The 22,793-nt window shown below is 39.4% G+C and overlaps 1 protein-coding gene and 1 non-coding gene across 3 annotated transcripts in view; both read right to left on the bottom strand.

Moving 5' to 3' along the window:
* BAIAP3 (BAI1 associated protein 3) overlaps positions 1–22,793 on the bottom strand; it is a 2,552,914-nt gene that overhangs the window by 463,219 nt on the left and 2,066,902 nt on the right. The gene's annotated exons all lie outside the window — the stretch shown is intronic.
* TRNAG-GCC lies at positions 12,583–12,653 on the bottom strand. Its single transcript has one exon. It is a non-coding gene; the product is annotated as a tRNA-Gly (tRNA).

Raw genomic sequence — 22,793 nt, forward strand, 5'->3', positions numbered from 1 at the left:
CAGGCTATGTACAAGGACACATTGACGCAAGCATGAGCAGTGATCGGACTGACAGAGGGGTTCCCTGTAGGAGTGGGTGTGCATCAGGGATCATCTCTGAGCCTATTGTTGTTTATACTGGTTGTTGTTGTTGTGTCTTTCGGCTTTTCCTGGTTAGGGGTCGCCACAGCAGAACTCCGGTCAACTAATGATTGGCAACAGATTTTTACATGCCGACTTGCCGGCCCTGACACAGAACCTTCAACGAAGGAACGCCCATTCACACATGTCACCACACAGAAGACGCTCTAACTGAGAATCAAACGGAGCAACGTCTTACTGTGAGGCGATGGGCTATATTAGCAAACAGGCCAGAAGGACAGATTAACAAAGCTATTTTATGCAGATAATGTAGCATTACAGGTTCTGAACAAGATGTTCAGCAAATGACAGAGGAATGGAATGCACAAAAGAAGGCACATGGGATGAAAATGACTACAGACAACTGTCATGGCTGAAAATTGAGATCTTGTTGTGTCTTTCGGCTTTTCCCGGTTAGGGGTCGCTACAGCAGAACTCCTGTCCGCTAATGATTGGTAGTTGATTTTTACGTGCCGAGTTACCAGCCCTGATGCACAGCCTTCAATGAAGGTACGCCCATTCACACATGTCTCCACGCCGAAGACGCTCTAACTGAGAATCGAACCGGACAGCGTCTTACTGTGAGGCGACAATGCTACTGCAGCACCACTATCACAGGTATGGCTGAAACTTGAGATAGAAGGGAAAATAGTGGGACAAGTGAACAGACTGAAGTATCTGGGATAGTACAGGAGAATGGAATGGGGTAGTGGGGGAGAATGGAAGTTTGAATAAGGAGGTCAAAGCTGGAATCAGAGGGGCTGCAGTCAAATGAAACAGAGTGTCAGGGGTAGTGTGTGTCAGAAGAATGTCAAAAAAGCTGAAAAGTTAAGTATACAAAAACAGTACTGTGACCAGTGCTTCATCATGGTACAGAAACCTGGGCAGTAAAGGCAGGACAATTGAGGAAGCTAGATGTGACAGAGATGAAGTGCCTCTTGAGATGGGTGGTAGGATGCACATTGTAAGACAAATGAAGAAATGAGGACATTGAAGCAGAAAGTTAAGTAGTTCCATTTGCAGAGAAATTCAAAGAGAACAGGTTATAGTGGTTTGGGCAAATGTGCAAAAAAGCAGAGGACATTCTGATGATGTATATTTGGGAGTGACAGGAAGAAGGCAAGAGGAAATAAGGAGGTCCAGTAAAGAGTTGGATGGACTGCTTGAGAGAGGACAGTCAGACATGACCACAGAAGAAGAAAGGAGGGTAGAACTGAACTCAAAAAGATGGCAACAGTTGACGCGACACCCAGAACCCATGTGAAAAAAAACAGGAAGAAGGGGACAGATGATGATAATGCTTAATGTTTCCAAGACTTTTTTTGTGGGTTAATACTGGCAACTGGGAGATAGCAGGTTTGGATGTAGTGATTTTGAGGAGACTGTACATTAGTGCCTGCTTGAAGGCTAAAAAGAGTGTTTTAATTGTGAGATGTTAAAGATGTGTGCTAAGGGTCTGCATAGTGTTTCACTTCCCAGTGACATCACAGGTTATGTAATGTGGAATTTATGATGGTATTTAGGCTGCATTTTGCCTTACAAGTCTGAGATTTTTTTTAATGAGTTCTTAAAATAGAAGGGTGGCTATGATAAGAAGGCATATTAAGGGTTTGTTTGGGATGGGTTGGGTGATGTTAGTAAATGCGTACTATGTAGACTCATGGTTTTATAGATAATGAAATGTAAAGTATGATGGAAAAATACTAGATGACAATTGATGGCTTCTAACACTATAAGAGGCTAGAAGGTAGTAAGTCTCTTAGTCAATAAGCATTAACAATCACAGCACTGGACTTTAAAATCATAGCAGAAGCTCAAAACAGGAGCACATTTTATTTTTCAGAAAAGATGATCTTCCTTTACTAGATCCCCCCATGGATGGTGATAAGGAATATTTCCATAGTAATTATTTACATTCCATTGCATTGCATTTACTTGATAACAGAAAAAGACAGTATCTAGTTTGCCTTTTCAAGTGTCTTAATAAGTTATACACCCTGCAACCTTACCTTCTCCTTTTCACTTTTTCTACCTGCCCCATGCTCTCTTGAATGCCTCTGTGGATTCCCTGTCTGCTACCCATTATAAGTATCCATTCTGTGGGTGTAGAACCCCCTCGGTGAAAAAGTATCCACAGATAATTTAGTCCATAAAGGTTACTTTCTTCCCCATCTTTGTCCCTCTGTCCATCCTATTCAGAGTGATTCCTACACATCTCCCTGACATGATCTTGTGATATGATGTCACCCCTGTCTTTTCTTGTCTTAAGGTAGAAAAGCTGTAACTCTTTGAGCATCTGGGTATATTCCTTCCTCTACACAGCACAGATCTTTCAGGTGCCTTTATTTTGAATTTCTCACAGTAGATTAATGTCCCTTTCTTTACATAATCTCCAGAAGTGTATGCTGCACTCACGGTGTGCTCTGACTAATCCTGTAGGTGCAAGTGTTCTCTTTGCTTCTTGAACCTATCCTCCTGATGACATACCCTGGCATTTTCTTTGCTGCTCCTGGTGGTCCAGTACAGCTATGACTAACACACCCCCTAGATGGTTTTCCTTCTCTTTTGCCAACATTTCTGTTCCTCCTAGCTGATACTTTAGACTACAGCTGTTGTAGCCGGGTCTGTGTTTAACTGTTGAATGAATCATTGATTGAACAGCTAAACAGTGAAACCTAGTTATCGAACGTTCATTCATCAAATGTTCATTTCAAAGAATGTGTGAGATGGGGAAAGTAACTAGTTGGCTAACGCTTCCCTGTCTCCCCCATTTTAATAAGAAATTTTAAAATTTTTGAATAAGCAATGGGGGATGTCTTCCCCGTTGCTTATTTCTGATTGATTTCGTGGTTATTCCAGCTATCTCCATCTCTGTATTATGTGATACTACATGTTTTCACAACTATTTCTTTCTTTAGTAATTTTATTTGCATTGTTGTTAATATTTGTGTCATGACTATTTTGTTTTTCATAACTAAATTGTTTCTGTATTGGAGTTTTTCTCCCCGGGTCTCCACTGAAAACAGGCTACTTGCTCAGTTGGACACTACCCGCTTAACAAATGTAAATAAATAAATAAGTAAGATGCATGATTCATTTGATGGTTTTACATAGACCCATTGTAGCCTATGTGTAGTGCTTTGGATTGTTTTTTACTAAATTGCAGCTGCCACCTTTCTACCCACTTGTTCAGGTAGCCTCTTGCCCATTCTCAAACTGAGCACCAATCACTGCATCATCTGTAAACAGGGATATTATGTTTTGTTTCCCCTTCAAGTATATTTGAGATAAACACAATGAAGAGTATAGACTCAAGACAGATCCCAGGGCAATGTCACATCACTTTATTAATTCTTAACCTTGTCACTTTCACTATAACCTTTCATTTCAACCTTTAACCATGCAGTTATCCAGTTCTGCAGTCATGGCCTTACCTTTGGTTTTTCCAGTTTACCTGTCAACCTTCTGAGTGTGATTGAGTTAAATGCCTTGGTGCCCTTCAGGTAGACTATGATTGGTAGTCATCCGTTAAGTTCGCCTGGAACTCAGTCATAAAACGACTATGTCTGACTGGTAACTTCTCATGGTTGTGATGATTAACACTATATAAATCCTTAATCCTTCTAACTTTTTGAAGAAAACCCACAGCTGCAGGAGGAGCAGGCAAGCTAAATCTGAGGGTAAAACTCATAACATTATGTTGTCAAGTTATAGCAGCTTAGAGGTATGGTGAGCAGCAGCCATCATAAAACCTGTGCTCATTAAATTAAAGCACGGAGTACGCCCTCACATTCCCAACACTATCCAGGCTACACTTCAGAAACATAGTTTGTGAGACTCTTGATATTGTCGAATCATATAAATACGTTTTTTGGTACCTACAGTTTTAATTTCTAGAGTGTCTTTCTTGAACAGTGGCCTTCAGTTATGTAATCATCTGAACACATAAACTGCAAAAGGGAGTGTATTTTACCATGTCACATTCAGTATATTCCACTCTCACAGCCTTCATTCCTGTTTAGCTTGTTTTTTTTTAATTGTTTTTTTTTTACTGTAAAATGTATTGTATAAGGGTGAGACAGAAGAGAATAACACTGGTAACAAAAGTAAATTTATCCTGTAAATTTAGTGATGCCTTTTGAATAGGCCTGGACCTTCACTGCATTAAAGTGTTTACTCCCCTCACTGTGAAGAACAATAAATACAAAGATCCTTATTTATGTTTCTATTTGACATTATTTACATTTAAAATACAGAAAAGTTGTGTTTAAATTGGTTTAATGAGTATAACTCTTAATAACACGAAAAAACAGTTTATGAGAAAGCGATTATCAAGTTGCACCTGAAGCTGTCAAGGTCATGCTGCTGTTATTGCTAGGGCTAAGAAGGCAGCATTGGCCCCGGGGTACTGCTCCAGTCATAATACTGACAAATGTTAATAATAAATTATAAAACAAAAGTTCCTATAAAAATGTAGCTGCACACTTTATATTTTATGCTGTATGCAAGATAAAGCACTCATTTATACTTTTCTGTAGGTTGCAATTAAACAAAGGAAAGCATTATGCGCAGGGATTTCATTTTGTTATTTTATAACTCCCATAGGATCCTAATCTGGATAACGTGAGGTAATGGAGAATGAACAAGTACATTTTGTAAACTAGATCTTGGGAAGAGAATGGAATTTTTTCAACGTTACCTTGTCTCTCATTCTGTGTATTACATATCCATTTAAAAATGTGTTAGTTAAGAATCTCTGTAACCTATATATACCCACTCTTGAGATCGCCATACACGTATATGTAAGCCCAATCTCGACGAGTAAAGCTTTGCCAGCTTGGGATTAATACTACTACTTTTTTTCTGATGAGGGAAGGAACAGAGGGGCATTGTTTCATTCATGTCTCTGACTGGGTGTTGAGTACAGGACTTCATTGAGTGGTCTGGTTGCAGTTTTGGTAAGAACCTCTTCAGTAACTTTGTGCAGCTAAGCTGTCTGTTGGTTCTATCCAGGATGTATACCAAGAGAAGACTATAGCAGGTGTACTGAACTCAGCAACATCTAGGTTAATACTACTTCTCAGAAAGCAGTTTGGGATTAATGCTACTCTTTTGCTTCTGGTGGCAGAAGGAGCTAAGATTTACGGATTCCTGAATGCATGCAAATGTGCTCAGAGCAGCACTATCTCCAGTACCAGACAGATAATACCTCTAGTAGTTAACTGCAAGCCTCATAGTTGTTACTCCACCTTCAGGCCATATTAATAAGCACCTGGAATCATGGATTTGCACTTTCCAACCATCTCTACAGCCAACGTGGTTGAGATGGGCATAACTAAGTCCATGTATTAGTTGCTTCATGTTTACTGACAACCACCTACTGCTTAAACAAACTGAGACGGTGTGTGAGAGATGCAGTTACTTAATGCTTTCGGAGGCAAAACTTACAACATGAAGACACTACAGAGAACAAGCAGGTTGTCACTGCCACACACCACATTAAACATATCACACAGTGATCAAACCAAACACATAGAACTACATAGGCTGAAGCTCTTAAAAGTAACCGACCTAAACCACAAATTCCTTCTAAATGAAACCTAAGACACAAGTACATTCAGCAACCTCACAAACACATAACACAAGCAACATATACTATGAAACATGCATTAAAGAGTCACAGTGTCTCAAATTGAAATCCCATAAGGCAAACTTCCACTTAATCCAACATTCTAGTCATAGTGGCTCGATTGTGAGACATACGATTTACCACTCAGAAGGAGTGGGTCACAGTTAGTTGCTTATCATTTGCCAGGATTCAAAACATCATGCAGACACTCAAGTACTTGTACCATAAGTGCACACATGACACAATCATAGTACATGTAGGTTTAAATGACTTGAGATGTACCTCCCTAGACTATATGACTAGAGACATGATGAAGCTCTCAAAATGTATGTCTAAGGCAGGTATGAGCCTAGCCTTGAACAACAGTTTTTCTTCACCAAGAATAATGTCTCAATACAAAAAAATATTATTAACTTCAACAATTGGCTTAGCTTCTGGTGTCATTCAATGGAGTTCAAACATATATCATCTTGGGAAGAGATCACTGGCAGTCCTAACTGCTTTGCCAGGGTTGGCCTGTACCTATTCCCGAAGGCTTTTGTATACTGGATAAAATGTTTCCCACTCCCACAGTGTTTTTTTATGTAACATCAGTCTTCAAAAGCTTTTAGCATATCAAGTCAGAATCCCAATAGCATGAAGACATTGCTGCTTAATGATAGGGATAAGAGTCTTAGCAAAAATCTCCACTCCCTTCAAGTGCTCCTTACCATGCAAAACATTGATATATATATTGCTACAGAGACCTGATTCAAGACCATTGAGAGTACCCCATCAGTGCAGAGTTTCAATGTCTACCACACGTTCAGGCCCACCATACTAGATGTATGCACTAAAAGTGGTGTTGTTTCCATATCTGGAAAAAAACCTTTACATGCAGATTATTTAGACAAGATAATGATCTGGAACCCCTCCACATCTTGTTTTCCATTATTAAGACCCTTTATCACATTGTGGCTAACTATAGGATCTCCTCTATTTCCCCATAATTCCTACCTAACTAGTATGGACTCCCTATGTATTAAGCCAAACAGCGTTCTGCTAAGAGACTTCAACTACCTCTCTACTAAACAGGGCACATATACATCCTCTAAAATGTATGCTCAACATTTTCTGGATTTCATAAATACAAACTCTGTGGACCAGTCAGTCCACACCCTAAGCAGATGATAAAATTCTGGATGTGGTCTTCATCAGTATGGGATAGTGCTAACAACTGTAACTTCCTCCCTGGTAAAATTGGACCACAGATCAGTCACATTTACCTAAATACTGAAGACAGAAGCATCGTCCAATACCTTGGCATTCAGAGATTATGCCAAGGCTAATCTACTGAAACCAAGTGATGCCCTGGCTAAATTCTGCATCCTCTTTGAACTTGATGATCCCTTTGTTTATGCAGAAACCTTTACTGCCAAATTCTATGCACTTGTGAATAGCTGCATAGATGAATCTGTCCCCTCCAAAGTAAATATAACAAATAGGCCTTATGCTGGAACCCAAATATAAACTGGCTATATAATAAAAGAAAAAAAATCTCATTGCATTTAAAAGTAAATGCAACTTTCGAGATGCAAGAAAAAAACTCCTGCTAAGCTTAACAGGGAACCCTGGACCCTGATCAAATCAACCAAAGTCAGATATGAGGTAAGAATTGCCTGGGACAACCACAAAACCTTTCTTAACTCTTCTAGAAACCTCAAAAACAATGTTCAGCAGTGTGCTGAGCTAAAGGGAAATGATAGCACATACTCAGACCCAAAGGATGTAGCAAGTCCACTAGCAGATAGATTTAGCTCTACATTCAACCCCCCTTTCCCCACATTCCCAGATTATATAATGGCATCTGTCCCCAAAGCATTGTCCAAGGTCATGAACACTGCTTCTATGGGTCCGGATAACATACAGGATAACTATGGGCTAGCATGAAACAGAAACTGTTAAACCCCCTACACAGGCTATTCAATATCAGCCTCCAAACAGTCATTGTGACAGATGAATAGAAGACAAAAACATTCATCCCCTTGCACAAGGGTGGGGCATCAATAGATATAGGTAACTATAGACCTACAAGTCAACAGCCTTATCTCTGTGGCTATGGAAAGAATCATTATGGAATTAATAAATAAGAATATAGGCTACCTACAAATTGTTGACTCTAGCCAGTTAAGTTTGGTCAGGGGCAGATCCTACCTACTTAACCTGATTGACTTCTTTGAGAAGGTTATTAAAACAAAGAATGATGGAAATTTGGTATACACCACATATCACCAAAGTGTTCAATGCCATTTCACGCTCAAGTAGAGCTGATATACTCACCCAGCCAAAGGTAAATCCCTATGTAAGTCATTGGATAGCAAACTAGCTCACAAACGGAACCCAAGAAATTATGGTGAATGGCTCTACCTCTAAAAGACCTGTCACTATAGCTGTACCTGACGGTTCAGTCCTTGTGCCTCTCAACTTTGGCATTTACTTCTCAGAGGTCAAAAATAATATTAAGGGTTTATGACTAACCAAATTTACAGATGACTGGTGCCATCATAAACTGTCTGGAAGACAGCGAGATCTTCCATGAGGGGCTTTTCCAAACAAATTGCTGGTGTAAAACCGTAGCCTAAAACATAATGCCATAAATGTATAATAGAATCCTTTGGCAAGCATGATGACCCCTGTAACTATCACAATTGACAACACACCTGTGAAAATTGATCCAGTAGTAAGGGACCTGGAAAACTTTGTAGGCAATGAACTGTCCTTTGATCACCATGTATCCACTATTGTAAGAAAGTCCTTCTTCATTATTAGTAAGATATCACATCCAAGTCTAGGGATGTGATCATTGCATTGTATTCAGCAGTTATTAAGGTGATCGTAGAGTATAATGCCCTTTCAGTATGTCCCTGTCCATACACTTGACACAGACTGAATGACCACAATGTTTTCTCTTCAAGAAAATCAAGGGTCTAAATCATAAAAGCTTCACAGTGACCATCTCAAAGCCCTGCCCCCTTCTTGGTATCTTACAGGCTACTGAAAGTCATTCTCTGCCTGACTTACAGTCATATACTCTCTCCCAGAAATGCTTGCAGTAAATGACTTACACAGCAAAGCAATTCATAGAACCACCCAGCTGCATAAGTCACCACTGTCAGATGCATTAATTAACATGGCCAAACACTTGCATTCACCCATTACTTTCATTGGATGAGGCCATGTTAGAGGAAAGAGAGAGTTTAGTGGACAGGAAGTATTAGGTGTGTCTGTGTGTGTGTGTGGTTGCATGTATAAATGTAGGCAGAAGTATGAGTGGTCTCAGGACAGTGTGAGCGCACGAGCGCATGTGTTTGTGTGGACAAATGATTGTGTCTGTGAGTACATTGAGTACACTCAGGTGAGGGGGTCTGTTCTTTGTACGGGTGAGTGTCTACATGTGTGTGTGTGTGTGTGTGTGTGTGTGTGTGTGTGTGTGTGTGTGTTGGTGTGTGAGTGAGTGGGTGTGTGTGGGTGTGCGTGCATGAATACACGTGTGTGTGTGTGTGTGTGTGTGTGTGTATGTGAATGTGTGTGCATGAATGTGTGAATATGTGTGTTAGTGTGTATTTATGTGTGCATGAATGTGTGTGTGTGTGTGTGTGTGTGTGTGTGTGTGTGTGTTTGCATGTTGGTTTGTGTGTGCATGTCATATTCACAGTCATAGGTAATTACTAACCAAACAGCCCAGGACTACTGAGGAGCCTAGCCCAAATTCCCATTTGCCCTATAGGATTGTTTGGTTAACTGAATTGTTCAAGGTAAGACAGTAGGAAAATGAAGGTAGAAAGATTCAACCCTGTACCCTTGGTGCAGGAAGTAGCTCATTAAGAAGTCAGTGCTTTAGTCCTCTGCGATAACTGCCAGATGGCATGTGTGTATTTGGGGGTGGGGTTGTTACTATACCTCTAAACTCCCCCTTGACTAATAAGCATTACGGGGGGGTGGGTGTTTTTAAATATTATCCTAGGTCACTTCAAAAAGTAATTGAACAACAGGTTTTGCCCCATGAAAGACATATGGGTGGAATTCTAGACACCAGGGAAATCTTTAATATCACTTTAATCCAGTTACAAATTTAACAGAACTCAGGTTTTGTAGCATGAAGCATAGTATGATCACTAAGCAGTGTAAAACTCTAATGTCTGGCATTTTTTACTGACATATTATATATAAGAGAAGGTGAAAAAATAAGAGGCAACATCAGGGACATTTTGCTGACTCAGTATGAAGTATGGTAGTATGTCCATATGTGTGTGTGCGTGTGTGTGTGTGTGTGTGTGTGTGTGTGTGTGTGTGTGTGTGTGTGTGTGTGTCTATACTGGGGAGTGAATGAAGGGGATGTGTGCATCAACAGAATGTATGGGCCTCCAGCGTAATTACTGTAGAAAAGTGTTTTTTAGCTCTTGTGGTAATCAACAGGCAATTCAGCGACATGCAACTCATCTGATAATGAGGTCTTCCTTTAATTCAGAGATATACATATCATCTGATAATGAGGTTTTTCCTTAATTCAGAGACATGTGTATCATCTGATAATGAGGTCTTTCCTTAATTCAGAGACACACAAACCATCTGATAATAAGGTCTTTCCTTAATTCAGAGATGTGCATATCATCTGATAATGAGGTTTTTCCTTATTTCAGAGACATGCATATCATCTGATAATGAGGTCTTTCCTTAATTCAGAGACATATGTATCATCTGATAATGAGGTCTTTCCTTAATTCAGAGATACATATCATCTGATAATGAGGTCTTTCCTTAATTCAGAGATGTGCATATCATATGATAATGAGGTCTTTCCTTAATTCAGAGATGTGCATATCATATGATAATGAGGTCTTTCCTTAAATCAGAGACACACAAATCATCTGATAATGATGTCTTTCCTTAATTCAGAGACGTGCATATCATCTGATAATGAGGTCTTAATTCAGAGACATGCATATCACCTGATAATGAGGTCTTTCCTTAATTCAGAGACATGCATATCACCTGATAATGAGGTCTTTCCTTAATTCAGAGACACACAAATCATCTGATAATGAGGTATTTCCTTAATTCAGAGACATGTGTATCATCTGATAATGAGGTCTTTCCTTAATTCAGAGACATACATATCATCTGATAATGAGGTCTTTCCTTAATTCAGAGACACACAAATAACCTGATAATGAGGTCTTTCCTTAATTCAGAGACAGGAAAATCATCTGATAATGAGGTATTTTCTTATTGCAGGTAATGTGTCTGAATCATCTGGAGCACTTGTGGCTGGCCTGTTTCTGAATTCCGGGCATAATCTTCTTGATCTCTGTGATACTCTACACCCCCAGAGTTGGGATTATAGCTTTTTTTTCAAGAATTTTTTTTCTTAATACTTAGTTTTTTTAAGAATTGTCTTTCTTAATACTTATTCTTGACATTTCCACTTTCATGTAATGCAGAATTAGATTTTTCTTGGACTATTCCTTGATTTACATAAAAAGCATTATTCAGAGAAGTTAATGGGTTTTGTTAAACTCTAGGTTAAATCTGAAATATGTGACATAGGAGTATTCATCCAAACAGATTTGCTAATACAGTCTCTCTACATCTCAGCAGGTCTCAAAGCTTCCAGGTGGCTGCTTTTAAATCTTTGAGGCCTATTAATCAGAAAATCCTCAAACACAAAATGCTGTAGAACAAACCAAATCTATACTTTATAGAAATGTATTTCCAAATTAGATAAAGAACTTTAATTGGACATTAATTCAGAAAAAAATCACAATATGGTTGAAGGCTAACACAAACTGAAATAGTTGTATTCATCATATTTTCATATCATATTTTTAAATTCAAATTTTCATTTTGAATTTAAAATACGACTGAAATAATCAGAATGGGCATCAGTTCTGTCAAAACCTTTGTCATTCTTACCAAAACTGAACCACAGCTTAGTTATTTCATCTGCGTTTAATAATGGTTCTCCTTTCACACAATTAGATGGTATTCTTAAAGCCTTCTGTAATACTTACAGTGAAATATATAATTCAGGCAATCCAAATATTAATGGGGGTATTCAGAAACACATAAACAAAGTGCCTGTGTATTATGAGGGTGCAATTCATAGAATGGTATAGCTCTACTTGCCGGAGCCTTTACACCACTGTTGCACTTCAGCATTGTTGCTGAATATCATCACATGCAAATGAGCCCTTCTTGGGGTAAAGCTAATGTAAATTAGCCATGCGCTCTGCCCTGGAGCTCTACACCATGAGTGAGATATCGAGGTACAACAATTTAAAGCAACAGTCCAGGCTGTGATGGTTAACTCCCACTCTGCATCAGACATTATGTCATTACAACACTTTAGGGAGGGTGTTGCAAGCTGCAGTCACAAAATTATTTATACAGGGGACTGGGGACACAGTAACACAAGACTGCTGACACAAACTTTTTAGAGAAAATGCCACAAGTGCTGCCAAGGTAATTTCCTCCTGTGACAGGGATGGGGTGCCAATGTGTGACATTGGCCTGGTATTTATTTATTTGTTTTATTTATTTAACATTTGTTAACCGGGAAATTCCAACTTGGATCTAGCCAATTTTCAGCGGAGGCCCGGGGAGTAATGTTCCAGACACATGCCTTTGTAATGTGGGAGGAAACCGGAGCACCCAGAGAAAACACACTCAAATGCAGGGAGGACATACAGACTCCACACAGAAGGCACCTCAGCCAAGAATCAAACCGGAGAACCTCTTGCTGTCAGGCGACAACGCTACCAGTGCATCACTGCGCTGTCCTAAAAATGCCTTGCTGCATTGGCCAGGAATTGAACACGGGCCTCCCTCATGGCAGGTGGGAATTCTACCACTGAACCACCAATGCTCAAAGTGTTACTTTGCCAGATCCTGTGGCAATAGTGTTGTGATACTTCTAGACCCGAATATGAGAGATTCCACTCCTGGAGGTAGGTATTCACAGTCACCCATGATAAGGAGTGAAAGGCTACCTGACAGCACTAGAGATAGCTATTGAGCATGCCACCTACCAAGGCCCATATGTATGTATGTCAACCTTATGTTTGTATCCTACATCGTCTATGAACAACGCTACCGATTGGGACATACCTGATGGACAGACATGGAAAACACTGCCAATCTGAACTTACATGATGGACTGATCTTCCTGTGCAAGGCAGTGCTCACTGAGACAGTGTGTGCCACCACAGATCTTGATAGAGTAATCATTTCATGATGTCTGTTCTCACAATGGTGCTGGGTAACATCATCACAAATGCCACACAACACACATGCAAACTTTCCCATTGTGTCTCCAGCATGCAGATCAACCTGATGTGGAAAAAGAGGCCCAGACGCCATCATTGGCATCTCCCACTGATAAGGCATGTGCTGGATCTAATGCCAGTGAAGTGTTTACCTCATTGAGGAAGAGTGGAGATGCCTGTCAGATGCACATCTGTGTCCCCCAACCTGTGGACCAGTCAAAGCACCAGCAGTGGGAAATCAGGTGGGTCAAAGTCTTAATCACATCAAGTTCCTCGTGCTTCAAACAGTAGGTTTCCTGGAGTCAGGCCCCAACAACCATGCTACTGCAGGACTGCTAAGCCCCTGTCAGCACCTACATGAGATTGTCAGCTGGTGACAGTTCTCAGCAAGTTGTCCTTCAGGCCTCTTTGGCACCCCAGCTGAAGACAGCACCTAACCCTTTCCCCTGCCTGGTATGAACCCCTTCTTAGTGTGTCATGCCACACATCTTGTCTGTGGTCAATCCTGCTCATCACCATTTGTTCACCATCTATAGGTATGTGTCCATTCCTTGTTACCCCAGATTTGTGTATATAAAACCAACCCTCTTTATCTGTATTTTTTCATGTTTGTCTGTTTGCTCCCCAAAACTATACTGTACCTTTTTTCCATATCCAGTTTTTCTTTGCATACCATACCTCTTATCCATTCTCTTTTTACAAAGACAAAATAAAACATACCCTAACTTTCCACCCACACCCTGCAATCTCCTATCTATATACTTATGTGTTCCCTGTTTGGTCTTACTCCTTTATTACAACAGTGTACATCTCCTTTTCACCCACTTTTTGTGCTGAAAATTGTGGTTGTATGACTTCAGCCACTCCAGAAGGATTATTTAGACACTATATTTGAAAGATGTGTGTTCATGGTACATTAAGGAGCTTTGTACAACAGCAACACACAAATCTAGTAAAGTATGTTCCATACCTTCTGATTGCCTTGGCAACCCTTGATTTTTAAATTCATATTGTTAAGTTCATGTAATTCTTCACAAGAGTGGCTAAGTCCCAGTCACACTACTGAGAACTGCCTGTACTTGGCTGGCTCCCATCGTTAGGCCCTGCTGTTTACTGTCAGACTTCTGTAGCGCTCTGCGCTTGCTGTAGTCTGTTTTTGCTCATTTCTGTGAAGTGAAAGGATGATTGCTCAGAAGGGTTGCTAGGCAGAAATACAGCTATAATTAGTACTTCTCACACGGTGCAACACTGCCTTATTGTGTAAGCACTTCAGTGTGAATCTGTATGAATTCTGTTCAGTGTCTGGTACCTGTGTTTTACTTGACTATGTGGCGATAGCCCCCTTCTTATGTATATGATGTGATGGCAGGCTAGTGGACAGCACTTAAATAGTAGTTTAGTTCATAGTATGAAACATGGTACTTGATAAGGATTTCTGAAGTAAAGTATTCTCTTTTTTGGTATACATTCCTACATGTTTTCTCAACAGCAGGACCACTGTGCTATTCCAGTTTTGTCCTTTTGTCACTGAGGATACAAAGGTATGTTTAACCTTCCAGAATTGTATTATCCTCAATCTTGAGACACAATTGTAATCTTTTTGGGATCACTAAGTAACTGCAAGCAAGACAAAGACATTTTGCTTAGTTGATCTTAAGGTGTGAATCAGAACTGGCTAACCAAATTTATATAGTACTAAACGTGAGATGCAGTTTGTGAAGTATTCCAGGGATAGAACTGTCTTTTCAGAAGAGAGCAGAGTCATATGTGTGGTTTAGTAAGTGGGAGTTAGGTGAGTGTTTCCATATACTGTTTACAAATATTGTAAAATCAGCAGGCTAATAAATAACCCTTGGGGAATGCCAGTTAAGACATCAACTGCGGATGATATTTTACTTTTCCATAGAACTATTACTTGTTAGATGTGTAATACAGTATATGCTGTTTGTACAATGGGATTTTCACAGCTAATGAGACTTTATATTCTGTGGGAGGGCTACATTGGGGGTGAGTGCTGTAAATTCCAAAAACCTAAGTATAACCCTGTAGGGAAGGATGCTAACTACCATACCTCTCAACCTTTTAATATAAAAAATCTGGACAAAGCCAAAACTAATAGGGGGACAAAGGCCCCAAAACTAGAGATATATTTTAAATACTAGTATCATAAACTTCAAAACTTGCTAGAATAACAGGTTTTGTGTTAGTATGCATTTTGTCAGGGATTTTAAGTTTGAAATTCAAATGTTTATTATTTAGTGATTTTATTTATTTATTTGTTCTAATGGCAGTTGTCATTCTGCTGGATACTTGATTTCACATTTTTATAACTGTATGAAAGTGACTCTTTGAGAAGTATAGAGTTTTTTGGGTTCCTATCATATAGTCAAACTTGTACAAGTTCGAACCTTAAATGGTCGAGACCATAAGTTCGAACATGTACAAGTTCGAACGTTTCAACGGAAATCTCCGTAAGGGGAGGTTTCCATTCTGTTGAATGAGGTGCGATCTCGGAGTTGGTATATTTAAGTAGCTGGGGGTGTGGGGGGTGCAGGGGGGCTTGCCGTCTGCTTACAACAGTTTATTTTGTTTTTCCTTTTTTTTTTTTTTTTTTTCATAGTCGAAGTTTTGTAACTTCGAATGGAATGGTTTGTACATTTCGTGTTCGAAGTTATAAAACTTCGACTATGTGATATAGACCCAAATTTTTGTCCTAGTGTGCTAACATCTGCAGAATGCTTTCATCTAACTGATTGCATGTGTCTATAATTTGGTAACTGTTTCACTGAAACAAATAGATATTTGACTAACTGTGCTAACTCTGACAGACTAATCAAACCAATATCATCCATGTATAGACAGATTTAGCACCTCATTAATAACAATACTTTGAAACTGGCTCCAGGTTTCTCAGCTTTACAGCTTGCTATACTGTTGCTACATTACCTTATGTAGTATTGTACCATAACTGGCTTTATATGCTCTTTTGTTCAGAGATGATTTCCTATCTATTTTTTATTATAAAGTAAGGATTGCAGATTTTTTTTGGCTTGAACATAATCTAAAGTGTTTTTGACATTCCAGTGTTAATCCTACCCCAGAACAGTACATGATGCCTGTTCTATTCTGGTTAACTGGCTGTGCTAGTACTAAGCATAGAAAAGCAAGTAAAGTACTGAGGTACAGCTGCTTGTAAATCTTCATTATATCTTAATAACAAATGCAATGCGTCTGAATTATTTATTTTAAAAACAGGGGCATTATGCTGGGGAAATGACTTCATATTTATATGACTTTATAAATCTGTTTCTTTGAAATAAACAGACTGCTCTGTTAATGTGTTACCCTCCTGCAGAATGCATTCATTTGTGTGCAGACTTCGAAATGAATTTACATCTTCATTAGCATGGTGCTTTAAAACTGATTCCCAGTTTCACAATTTATTATACTGTTGCCACATTATTTTGGGCAGCCACATGCCATTTGCTGAACATTTTTAATTTGTTTTAGAGTATATTGAGCTGGGTAGTGTAGACATTTTAAATGTTTCATTGCTAAAACTCTTGGGGTTTAAATATCCTCTTTGATTTAATTTTTTTGCAGATATGCATAAATTGTATTCTGAGATCATTATAAGATTGGACCCTTTTTCAGTACTCACCTCATATTCCCATTTTTTTTAATTTATTTATTGACATTTGTTAACCAGGTTAGTCCAAGTGAGCCAGAGGCCCATTTTCAATGGATACCCTAGGAGAAACGCTCCAGAAATAATACAAGTAATTATGATATTTACAAAATATTAAAGTAGGGTCACAGAAATATTGTACAAGTCAAAATGTTGTGCATAGCAGTACAATGCAAAGGTAAAATAACAGTTAACAAGTACAAGTTCCAAAATTCGAGAACAGTACATAGCATAGGCTAAATAATTAAAATGTTTAGAGAATATTACACTAAGGAGTACAGTATGAATACAGTTTAACAATTGAAAGGTTTAGAGAAGCTTACTCTAAGGAGTACATTATGAATACAGTTTGCTAGAGCAAGTACAAGGTGGAAGAAGAGTTGCTAGGGAAAAGCAGATACAATGAGAAGGGAGGAGACTAGCTCAAATGGGGGAGTGACAAGGGCATGACCAAGTCTTCAGGAGGAAAAGGTTAAGTTCTTTCTTAAACAGGCATTTATGCTGAATGCTTCTTATGTTGAGAGGGAGCGAGTGCCAAACATGAGCTACAGAGTATTTGTAAATGGTCTTACCAATGTTTTTGTTGGGTTTGTATAACTGAAGGAGGTGTTTACTGGCAGTATGGAGGTGATGGGGGGGGGGTTATAGAATGAGACTAAATTGGAGATGGAGGGACAGGATGAGGGTTCATATAGGATAGAGTATGCAGCATGTAGCTGGGGTATAAGCAGTTGTTTGGAGAATTCTGGCCATTGGCGTGACTTAAAGGCAGGACAGTGGTGAGATTTATAAAGAAGGTTGGTGGAAAATCTGGCAGTTCTGTTATAAGTTTGCTCTAGTTTAGTGATAAGAGATGTTTGAACATGAGTAAGGACAGTGGCAACATAATGAAAGCAGGGTAGGAGTAGGGCCTGAGTGAGGGAGGGTTTGGAGGAGGGTGACACACATTTTTGATTAAGAAAGAGAAGTCCAAGTTTCTGGTGGGTCTTTTTTTATACTTTGTTGAATATGAATACCAAATTTTAATTCATTGTCAATGATAAGTCCAAATAGTTTAGTATGGGGTTCAGGTTTAATAATGGTGTTGTTGAAGGAGGATATAGAGAAAAAGGCTTTGTACTGGGCAAGTGTTTTAGGGAAGAAGAAGAGGAGTTTGTTGTGAGCAGAGTAATGAGGGTGAAGTTGTCAGCGTACTGTAGAAGTCTAGAGAGGTTAGCTGCAGAGTGAAGTTTATTAGTGAATATATTAAACAGGAGGGGGCCCAGAATTGATCCTTGGGGAACTCCAGTATTAACAGGGAGGAATGGCGAGAGGACAGTTTGCCAGTGGGCAGATTTCTGCCTGCTGGAGAGATAGCTAGAGAACTAGTTGATGGAGGCAGTACAGAGATGTAGGTCTGAGAGTTTAGTTAGAAGTTTAGAATGAGAGACAGTATTAAAGGCCTTTGAAAGATCAAGGGAAGGACTGTAGATGAGGAGGTTATTGTCATGGGCTTCAGCTATTATTTGGGTAAATGACAGCAATGCAGTGGAAGTACTATGGTGGGGCTTAAAACCATGTTGGGTAGAAGCATCGAGAAGGTGTTTGACTAGCTGAACATGGATGCACTTTTCCAAGAGTGTGCATAGGAAGAACAGGATAGCAATTGGTCCAAAGTTAGAGGGATCTGTAGAGTTGCCGCCTTTGTGAAGAGGGATAGTATAGTAGGATTTCCAAATGTTAGGGACAAGGGCTTCTGAGATGGAACAGTTAATAAGAATAGAGACAGGGTAAGTGATGGATTGTGCAGCTATATTTAGGAAATGACGGAGTAGTTGGTCTTTTGTGGGAGAGCAGGGTTTAAGTTTGCTAATAAGGAGAAATTTAATTGTAGTAATTGGACTGGTTCGAAAGAAAATCATTGGGGAAAAGTTTTGTCATAGTGGAGGTGTTGAGTGAGACGTACTGTTTTGTGTGAGAGGTTTTGAATAGTTTCTATAAAATAGTTGTTAAGGAGGGAGGCAATTTCAGAAGCAATGTTGTTTGGAAAGGGGTTGGGAGTAGTGGGGTTACCTGGGTGTTGTAGGTTGTTGACGGGTGGCCTAGAAGTTGTGTGGGCTACTTTGGTTAGAGGAAAAAAAAGCTGTCATGTCTTTGTTGACAAGTTTTTTAGCCAGGTTACTGAGCTCTCTGTATGTCTGCAGTAAGAGAGGGGACTTGTTTTTAACCCAGGCTTTCCAGGAAGAATGTCTTTTGTGCATGATTGAGTGGGTTTGTTTTATTAGCCAGAGGGCATAGTTGGATTTGATTATGATTTTTCTGGACAGAATAACAGAATCAAGTGTATCAAGGAAAATCTTATTGAAGGAATTTACTGCCTCATTGAGAGGGAGGTGATAGAGGAAGGACCAATTAATGCCAGATAGTTTGGAGTTAAAAGTGTCTGGGTCGAAGTGGGTAAGGTTTTGGCATACCCTGTAAGTAGGGGCTTTAGGTGAGTGTTGTGTGAATCTGTGTATGAAGGTTTTAGAGTGTGCATCACTCAATGAATTGGGAAGTATCCCGGGATTATGATAGAAGTGAAGTACTGAAGTAAGGATCCAGTCAAGGATGGGTTCAGATGAGAAGTTTTTGTTTATTCTAGTAGGAGTGGAGATGTGTTGGTGAAAACCATGAAGGTTAATACTATGGGTAGGGGATGATAGGGACAGTTTAGTCCAGGCTATATTAGTGTCTCCAATTATGATAGTTTCATAAGGGATATGGTGTGTGATCCAGGACAGGAAGTTCTCTAGGATGGGAATATTATTGCCAGGGGGAATGTATACAGAGACTATGGCAAATTTTTTGTGAGGGTTGAGGTGAACTTTACAATGAGTATTTCAGCAGGTGAGAAGCAGGGAACAGAGATGGAGAGAGGGGGCAGGGGATATTGACCCTCCTCCCTGTTTATTGGTTCTGTCTGAGCAATAGATGTTATAACCTGGAGGTAGGATTTCTGTGTTAAGGATGTGAGGTTTCAGCCAAGTTTCTGATAGCGCAAGAATGTGAGGAGATGTGTTAGATATACAGGAGTGCAGATCTGTTACTTTATTTGCAATACTTTGAACATTTAGAGAGAAAAGTTTTAAAGATTTGGAAGGGGAATTACTAGTAGGAAGGGGTAAGTGAGGGGGAAGGGTCTGAGTAGTGATATTGTGCAAGGAAGAGGTGGGAGACCCTGGGTTGGGGTGGATGTCTCCATCCAAAAGAAGAGTGTCAAAGAAAGAGAGAAGTGAAGAGAGTAGGTTCAGGGTAGTAGGAAATCTAGGTTTCTGAGCAGAGGAGAGAGATGAGTTAGAACAAGTAGGAACTTTGAAGAGGTCAGATCATGAACTAGGGAAGAGAGATGGTGAAATTAATTGTGGGTAAGAGATAGTATGAGTGTTAGGAGTATGGGGAGAGTAGGTGAGGGGGATTGACAGTAGAGTGATGAATAGTAAAAGGTTGTTAGAGAGAGGAAGAAGAGAAAGCTGGTGAAGAGATAGAGTGATCACCTGACCAGAGAGTAGATAGGGAGAGAGAAGATTGGTAGATGAGTCAAGAATGCAGTGAATAAGAGTAGTGAAATTAGAGAAAGCAGAGAGGTTGTGACTAGAAATGAAAAGTAGGAGTTAGTGAGGAGGGGAAGGGGGAGTAGTGAGAATGTAAAGGAGGAGAGATAGGTGGGAGGGGTTATAGGAGTGAAGCAGGTGTTAGATTAGTTAGAGAGGGTGACTGGTTGGATAGGAGGAAGAGGTGTGGTGTGTAAGAGTATATATGTAAAGAATGTGGGTGTGGGTGGGAATGGGGGTAGGGTACGGGAGCAGAGAGAGCCCTAGCACAGTGAGGGCAAACGGAGTGGGCAGAGCCAGGAGCAGAAGATCGCTATGCTTGAAAAAAAAAACTATCAGTGAGACTTACACTTAAGTTTATCAGAGAGGAGAACAGTGTTTTAAGTGGAGAGAGAGATGAGTAAAGACAGGTGCTGATAATGTATGAAGTGAACCCTTGGTTTAGAAAAGAGAGGAGACAGGCAGCAAAGTCTTAGCCTTTAGCACACTTTCCTGAAGTTATTTGTCATAACTTTTTGTTCATAATTTGTAATATCATTTGTTCTATGAGGTCGCACATTTAAATCTACTGAGCTACTCTCATGAATTTCTCTGTCAAGCAGTACTGTCTGTTTTCTAATTAGAGAATTTTTGGATATCGTACAATATACACATTTTCAGCTTAGTTGTGCCTTCATCTTAGTTTTCATTACCTTCATTAATGCACTTACCTTTATTAATGCACTTATGTTGATTAACAAATCAACAAAAGGATAAGAAATGCAAAATAAATAAATAAACAGTCAGTAAAAACAACTGATTAAAATAACACAACTAATTAAAATAAACTATGTAACTTATATGAGTGGTATCCATTAAAGCCAAAAGTGAATAGGCATGGTTTAAGATAGCATATGAAGCAAGCAAATGCAGAATACTGTTGGAGCAAATGTAGAAGCAGATTCTAAAGGCAGAGAGCTTGATAAGCAAATTAATTAATCCCAGCTTCTTCAAGCCATGCCTGAGAAAACCTTGGGAAGAGCTGTGCAATACCTGAGGTGGGAAGTACACAACAATGTGCTCCTTCATGTAAGAGAAACCCAAGTCACACAGGGATAAATAGTCTAACAGCAAAGCTTTGATAAGTACAACAAGCAGCCTAGTGGCATATTTTGCATGAATCAAAATCAGTCTAACTCAGTGTCATAAAGCCCAAGGTAGAAGATGTTACAATAGTCAGTGTTGCTAAAGTCCAATGTATGAAGCACTGTAGACAGATCCCCTTGAGGTATCAGGTGATTGATTATGGAAATTGATTATGGAAATGATCTCCAGAAGGAAGTAACGTTTTCACCACAAATTACACATTATTCATAAGTGTCATCTCATTACTGAGGATAGCACAAAATTCATGCACTGTAGAAACTAAATCAAATCTGTTGCCAACACAAAGAATGAAAGATGGAAGTGGCAAATCAGAAGAATTCCTCAGAGTAACACCTCATAGAGTAACATCCATCTGAGTAACATGCACAGCCATGGACTCAGTCTTGAACAAAATAAACTTCAACCATTTAGTAGCCAGCTAAAAATGAACGGCTTCCAAATCATCCTTCAAAAACAATTCAGACTTGCAGTATAACCCTGAGGGGACTAGAGGAAAAAATTAATATCACCAGCAAGGTAATGTTACCCTAAACCTCTCCCTCTAATACTCTCTCCACAGGCAGACAGCAATGGACCCAGTACTGAAAAAATTTCACACTCTACGGTCCAAAGGATGAGAGTCAAAGAAATTCAAACTTGAGACCACTGTCTCTCTAGGTACTATGAAAAAGGCAGCAGGGTGCACAGAGGAAAGATCATAGTAATAATGGAGGTGGTCAAATATGATATTTTCTTCACCAGTGTCTAATGCTGCAAAGAGATCAAGCAGAAGCAAAACAGAATAGAAACTCTGATATCTGGCCATAAAAAGATAAATCATGACTCTGATAAGGGCCATTTCAGAATTATTATGAGAAGGAAAAAAATCTTTGGATAGTGCCCCTGAGCCCACTGACCACAGAATAGATTCACGTTACCATAAACTACCCTCCTAGATAATCTTACCAGAAAGTGGAAAGTCCAAGATAGGGGCAGAAATTCTCAATAATGTTAGGGCCAAAACAAGATTTCTTGTGGATTGGAGTAGCAGGACCTATCTTTAGTAATAGTGGAAAATTCCTAGTCTTCAAAGATGACACCATTATTCAGTAACTTACTGGATAAAACACATCCAAACTGGCAATAAACAACCTAAAGGGACAATATTCTAGCTTGCAAGTTGTAAGGTGAAGACTCGAAATCACAGTCAAGAATTCATTGTAATTGGGAGTACTGATCAGTGGCCAAAAACAAGGTGGACAAGCCTTTCAGAAAGATCAGAAAATGTCCTTAGAGTAATTGGGGGAAATGATGACTTTCTTCTAGGTAGTTCATAGGTTCATAGGTAGGTACTA

The sequence above is a fragment of the Protopterus annectens genome, chromosome 12.part0 (assembly GCF_019279795.1).
Source record: "Protopterus annectens isolate FY-2018-M chromosome 12.part0, PAN1.0, whole genome shotgun sequence".
NCBI classification, from domain to species: Eukaryota; Metazoa; Chordata; order Ceratodontiformes; family Protopteridae; genus Protopterus; species Protopterus annectens.